The sequence below is a fragment of the Lissotriton vulgaris genome, chromosome 6 (assembly GCF_964263255.1).
Source record: "Lissotriton vulgaris chromosome 6, aLisVul1.2, whole genome shotgun sequence".
In the NCBI taxonomy this organism is placed as follows: domain Eukaryota; kingdom Metazoa; phylum Chordata; class Amphibia; order Caudata; family Salamandridae; genus Lissotriton; species Lissotriton vulgaris.
Genome location: NC_141694.1, coordinates 1,859,391,435 through 1,859,398,910, shown reverse-complemented (window position 1 = coordinate 1,859,398,910; position 7,476 = coordinate 1,859,391,435).

Sequence of the window (7,476 nt, the reverse complement as noted above, 5' to 3'; positions counted from 1 at the left end):
CACAGAGTTCTGCTTAAGTGACCAAAAAACTCTGTTGTGCTACATGGAATTTCACCAACGGTGTAGTGTATTATGTCACGCCATTTGCAGTGATTTTTACTGCGTTTCTTCTGTCCACGAGTAAGACTCTGAATAGAGCATTATGTGTAGATTGCTCTGTCCATGAGAACTGAACATCAGTTGTAATCTGTGAAAATGAGCATAAGCACAATTTAATTTTGTGTTATAGGAATGATGGTGTCATTGCAGTTGTACTCATTTCAGTCTATTCTTGGCAACACTGGTTAGTGTAACATACATCTTGCCAAAATGCATTTGGCATGGAACATATCTTTACATACTGACACATATCATGGGTCCAGGAATGATATTTATTTAGTAATACACTTGCAGACACCATTACAACATGTGGCATGTAATGGAGAATGATAAATGTGATCTTATATTCAACAATACACAAAAACATAGACAATTCAACACCTCTGATACTTTGAGTATTGCATTTTGGGAAAGCAGATACAAAACACAATGGCAAAATCTGAGATGAGAGCAAACTGGACATTGACATTTTGTGACAGTTAGCGAGGTGTAACCTACCAGACTCCACTCCCCCAGTCATTCCTGTCAAGCCCTCAGAATGTAGTATCTGCAAGATCTTCTCCTCCCTGATGAACATTTGTATAAGGAATACTATCAGATTGGTCTGGAGGCCAGTGAACGCACCTTCCCCCTCAGGTCGGTCCACCTCTTTCTAATTTCCTTCATTGTGCGCAGGGTGGTACTCACAGTGTTCACTCTGTCGACTATTCTGGTCCGCATTTCAGTTTTATGACTGAGAGCAGCATGTTGGAGTTCGGTTCAATACAATTGTGGCTCTACTCTTGTGATTTCACCTACCATGACAGACAACTCTGCCTTTGGAAATGTGGTTTCTTTTGGCCTTGCCATATCCCCTAATTATAGTAAGTGCACAGTTGCCAACATTTAAAAAAAATGTCCAGGGACACTTTCCAGCACTGCTATCAAACACTTACTTGAAAATATACCACTCCCACTGCCCCAAAGCTCTGCCCAAGTCACATAATTAACATAATTTAACCCACCTACTTATCATAGTGCAGCTTATATGGTCTACTCAATAAACAGAGAATTGCAGGGAATTGAGACGAGAATTTTAATAATAAAAGTTTTCCTTAGTTTTAATTTGAGGGCTCTACCTTCCATAAAAGTTACAAACTGATGAATAAGCCATTCTTAACTATTTGATGCCCATGAGTAAAGCAGTATAGGAGTGGGGCATGTACCTATCTTAGGCACATTAGCCATAACTTCTTACAGGGAGCAGTCTACCCAAGTAATATACAAAAGGAATAGGAGAGGGGCAAGCATGCAACCCTGTCTGATCCTGGGGTCACCAGAAACCTCTTAGTGCATGATCCATTTCTACCAAATCACACAGAAGTAGTTAAGTTAGCATATAATTGAGAAAGGGAACAGATAATGTGACAGGGAACACCCATATCTATTAAAACTTGCCACATTTTGGCATGGTTTACAAGATCGAAAGCACTCAATAAATCTGCAAAATGTAAATGTACATGTTGATGCCTTGTTCCACTGTACCTATTTCTTTCCTTAAACTAAATTGTACATCGGAAGTTACACCATGGTTGTGGGCCGAAGCTTCCAACCTTGCCATTATCACCCTACCCATTACCTTGAAAGAAGAATCTAGGAGTGATATAGGGTGGAAACATCTGGTGTCCCCTCTGTCCCCTTTCTTAAAGATGGCACAATCACACTTTCCGACCAGGTAGTTGAAAAATAACCCTGAGCTGCACCATAAAATAATTGAGTATTGATCCGAACCCATAATAATGGATCTAACTTAAAAGCATCCACTGTAATGCCGTCGGGCACTGGCAACTTACCCAACACGCTGCTCATTAGAGCAGCGCTAACTTCCTCCAGAGCAATAAAATCAAGTGGCATTTGGTTTATGTTGTTAATAAATGCAATTACTGATGGGCTCCCTATATTGAATATAGCACCAAAATGGGAAGTCCAGGCCTTCTGCAGGACAGAAATGTCTAAACTTGGAGTTGAACAATCTTACAAAAATTTAAAATTCTCCAAAACAATATATCATTGCCAGTGTCGACTGCACGCTTCAAATCTGTCTGAGCCTGTTCCCGAAGTTCCCTTTTCCGAGAGGCAATTTCAGTCTTGTAACTAGCTCTTAACATCCTAATTGTTTCCCTATCCTTTGGGATTTCCTGGAGGGCTTTTCTAAAAATGTGTTTAGCTTTTGTACATGTTGGATTAAACCACTGCAGGGAGTTTTCTCTTATCTCTATACTTCGGGCTGGTCTATGTAGTTTATCTGAAATGGCCACAGTAATTGAACCAGAAAATTCCACAATGTTGTTCTGATCTTCCCCCCCATTCGGTACAAATCACAAAAGACTCCCATTGTTCAGAGACAACAATTCTATATAACAAGGGTTCATTAACACCAGAACATTTGATGGTTTCCTTCCTATGCACTTAATTAAAGGAGCTCAGCCATGAGACTCCTGTGAGATTCCCCTCTATTACAAGGGATATTCAATGTCATGACTAAAGCAGCATGATCACTGAGAACTGCACAGATTGTTCTATAATCTTTGATTAACAATAAATCCTTAGCGGTTACAAGGATATGACCGATAACAGAAACACGCTTGTTACCAACAAAGGTTTGCATATCAATTCCATCGTCCTTCAAATTCTGGGCAACAATCTCCATGTTAAACTGATATATTAGTTCATTTAAAATATCCCCATAAAGATCATGTATAAAATGCAATTGATATGCCCCGAAGCAATCCACATAATCACAAACCAAATTACCATTAGTCTAACATTTTTAATAGTAAAATCTCCTACCCAATACGCATGGGATCTAGAGGTAAGTGATTTAAAAAACTCTCCAGGTTTTTCTTACTTCCATTGCGACTCTACCTCTGGTATTACTAAAGAGATTATTATAATAGTTAATCAAAACAACTTCCACACTATGGTGAAGTATACGAACATTTATCTGATAAAAATGAGATTTTGTCATTTTTTTCCCAACTTGAAATGGTATACGATTTGAATAAGCACAGTTATGCTGCCTTTTGCTCACCCATGTACTGATGGTATGGCAGGAGCTGAGATGGAAAAGTAACCATTTTCATATAGGTTCTCCTCCAGCCAGGTTTCTTGAAGACAAATTACATTTGCAAGATTTAAGGACATGAGCCAGTCCGGGTTTCTTATATTTGACCTTACTCTAGCCGTATTCCTGCTCATGATCTTCACTAATTCCCTAATTTCATTGGACCATTTCTACATTTATCTTGCTAGTTCCTATTTGGCCTGTTTCCTTTTTTTTGCCCTGGCCACTATTCACACCACAAAATTCCCTTAGGTTATCATGTCAATCTTAAAATCGTAAATCATACGTTCTTATATAGCGCCTTTCACCATAAGGTCTCAAGGCGCTTGCTTTGGGAACCCGTCCTGTCTTTTCCCTGCGAGATAACCCCTACTGGGCATCCCCAAGGAGAAAGCCAGGCATCCCATCGCGGTGGGGCCGTAGTGGAGATTAGGCAAGCTATTGCCCAGAGTTGCAGAGTGTGAACCCATGATTCGAGTAGGCACCGAGGCGAGAATTATCGAGTCCGTGGACATTTTTGAGCTCAAGACCCAACGGTGTCGGGGATTGAACCCTGGTCCTGGGTCTGACCTCTGCGTCCGGGTCTGCCTCCTCTAACCGGTGAGCCACACTTCTCCACTTGCTACTTCATATGAGATAATGGAGAATATTGGTTAGATATGGCAATTGTAGAAAGAGGAATACCACTTGAACCCTGTTGACTACCAGGATGAATTTAATGAACACTTGGCCCTAGGCAGACTACCCAGTCGATCTGTATTGGAAGGATACACTCCACCCTGACAAACTGGTCTGTAGAAATAACCCAGAGGAAGGGCTTCTTTTCTACCTTGGCAGGGTGGTCTCTGTATTAACCATTGTACCAAATTTCCAAAAGAAGGTGATCTATAAAAATGTATAATAATACAATCTCCTGAATTTTCCTTGGGATTAATACCAAACTATGGGACTCTTTTTATATGTAAGACCTCTCGTGACAAACCCCCTTCCCATCCAGAATGTTTTTGCAACCAGTGAACTGACCTATTCAGCAGGGTTTCAATGTCCTCCTTGCCTTCCTTTAAACACCTTGTCCAACCTTAAGTATTATTGTGTAAGGGGTACTGTTGCAGGGATTCTGTTCAGACACAGAACTCTGCACAGAGACCCAGGACCTCAGTGAATTGTGGTGGACCAAAAAACTCACCTCAGTACCTAGAAACCCTAACCGACTAGCATCAGTGTCACATTAGCTTTTCGTCCTATAGCAAAGGAACCAATGATTAGACAACCCAGAACATGCGACTTAGGTTATACTCAGGAATGGTGGGAATCAAGAACACTCTTTCGTTTGTTATTCTCATACCAGTCCACAACAGGAGTAAAAAGAGACACAGGTAAGTTTAAAATATTTATTTTATCGACGTGCTCTAAGATGCAGTATTTTTGCTAACACAAGCAGACATATGATTAGAAATAATATGATCAGCATTGTTACAACTCCATCAAACACAAAAGGAGAAATCATATTATAATGAGGGTGAAAATAGGTTCTATAGCGCCTAGTATATCACCCTCCCTATCTAGGAACTATGTTTTATAAAATATAGAAGGTCTCTTAGGCTGGAATAGGGTACCCCATACCTCCAAGATCAGCAGGAATGAATCACATCAGGATCTGCAAATGCTCTTTCTCTCTGGGAATCGAATTTCTTCCAAGTCCCTGAAATCATGCCTACATTGCAATATTAAAGGCGCCTGAATCACAGTTGGCTGCAGCTGCATGTATGTTAACTAAAACGTGAGCCTATCAGCCCGAACAACAGCTACTTTGTTATGATAACCTTGGAGGCTTTAGCACTCACTGTGCAGACTAGGATCACAATGTAAGTCTAGGGATGCTGAAAACATGCCTTTCTCATGTGAAGTAATTCACACAGCCTAACTTACAACAACAGCTATGTGCAGTGTCGTGTGCAAAAGCAGCAAAAGGTAAAATGGTATTTAAACTTCTAATAAGCCTATGCTAACATAGCAATGTGTGCAAACGAGGCTCAGCCCTCACTACACCCTCCCTTGATTGGAACACGTACAAACAGGGGGGCAAATCAGGAATGCAGAGTTGAAGTTCGAGAGACAGAATCAAGTTCAAATTTGCCAAAATGGAAAATTGGGATTAAATTCCAAATTATTTAACCATATGTAATTTAAAATCCAAGTTGGGGCAGTTCATTTTTGAAATGCAAAAATGTGTGGAGAGAAAAAAAAATGAAAAAGCTCGAGTCCAGGACACGTTCTGAAGCAGGAAAAAATGCCACATCAATCCAACAGTGTATAGGCACAGTACATTGCAACTGCATCCAATAGGAAGTCATTGTTCTCATCCGAAAACATTTCAGCCATCCAATTTAGTAATGGAAAAGAACAGACATGTTTTTCAATAGCTGGAGCCTCTAGCACCATCAGAGGACAACTCTGCGTGCCAGAAATTCATGTCCTGCTGCACAGGTATTCCAATCACCTAATTAATTGTGAGTTTGTAATGGGCTAGAATCGACTCCCGAAGGAGTATCTCTGCGCAGTAGACCGCTGGGGAACCCGTCCTGGCTTTCCCTGTGAGATGGTCCCTACTGGGTATCTCCAAGGTGAAACCAGGTATCCCCAGCGTATGTGGGGGGCCGTTGTGGAGATGAGGCAAGCTAATGCCCAGAGTTGCCGAGTGTGATCCCTGGTTAGAGTAGGCACCAAGATGAGAATTATCGAGTCCGCTGACCCTGGTCCACGACCCTGCTGCATCAGGAATTGAACCTTGGTCCCGGGCCGTCCTCTGCTCTCAGGTCTGCCGCCTCTAACCAGTGAGCCACACCACTCCTAGGACTCCATGCATCGCTGCAAAGGCCATAATCCCGATGCCAGAACAGTGCAGTTCATGAGCAACTAAGGGGCTCATCAGCCGATCATAATCCGGGTTGGGAGACACCGTATTGCAGAGACACAAACCCAGAGCCCATTCAAATCCGCAATCCAGGCAATGGAAGACAGGTTGCACACATGTAAAATAGGCAAATCAAAACAATAATCCATATGCTGCACTCAATGTAGCCAGAGGCAGCGTTCCATAGTAATCAAACATTCGGTTGCGAAACAGCAGCAGCCGAGGCAGATTGTCGAGTGACACAGGTCATGCAGCCATTTTTAAGCAGACAAATAAACAGCAGCACTCCAGCAGCCAAGGCAAGAATTAACGGGAAACCGCCAAAGAGGCTGGAAAAAATAGAATGAGAAAATGGTATCACACCAAATTTAGGGGCCGATTATGATTGCGGTTTTTCCGCATCCTCCGGGCCGGCGGAAGCCGCCGCCGGCCCGGAGGATGCGGAAAAACCGCTGCGGAGCCTCCAAAGACCCACGCCATATTAGGATGGCTGTGGGTCTGAAATTCCGTCCGCAGCTTTTCCGCCGCGGTCGCCTTCCGACCGCGGCAGAAAAGCTCTAACATGGCTGGCGGTGTCTGTCAGACACCGCCAGCCATATTAGGATGGTGGGAATGACATGGTTTTCCGCGGCGGCTTTTCTGTCGTGGAAAAGCATACGGACTTTCACTTCGGGGGCCCGTTGCGGGCCCCCTGGGTGAAGGGGGGGTGGGGGTGCACATGGGGGGTACCTATGGTACCCCCCTGCATTTGCGTGCACAAAGCAGCAGGCACTGCGCGGTGCCTGCCACTTTGTGCAAGCAAATGAGATGCATGCATTTTTAACATTGCGGCGGGTGCAGCTTGAAGCTCCACCCGTCGCAATGTTAAAGATAGAGGATGTGACCGCCACCCTGGCGGTCATATCCTAATCTGCTTGGAGGGAACCCTGCAGCCCCTGCGCATGTTCCCTCCTCCTCAGGGGTCGCGGACGGACTCAAGTCCGTCCGCGATCATAATCGGCCCCATAGTTTGGAATGAAGTCACAAGGCCAGAAATTACTGCTTCAAAAAAGTGCGCCAAGCCTGAGTTCGACGAGGCATTGAATATAGTGTGAATCCACGCTCCAAAATGCAGGGGACGATCAGTATTTAGTAGAGCATGTACCCCGGTATGAGTATTAGCCACGTGAAGGACAAATATTTCACGCGAAGATGTAAGGACGACATCTTTTTGAGACAAAAGAGCCCTTGTTCGAATCATCTTGATGAACTCTGCTTTCAAGGTCGGAATGGAAGGCCAGATGGATATATCGAGCTTCCCATGCGGAAGAGGAAACAGCACATTCTTACAACAGGCTACACATTGGGAGACAGTCACGAT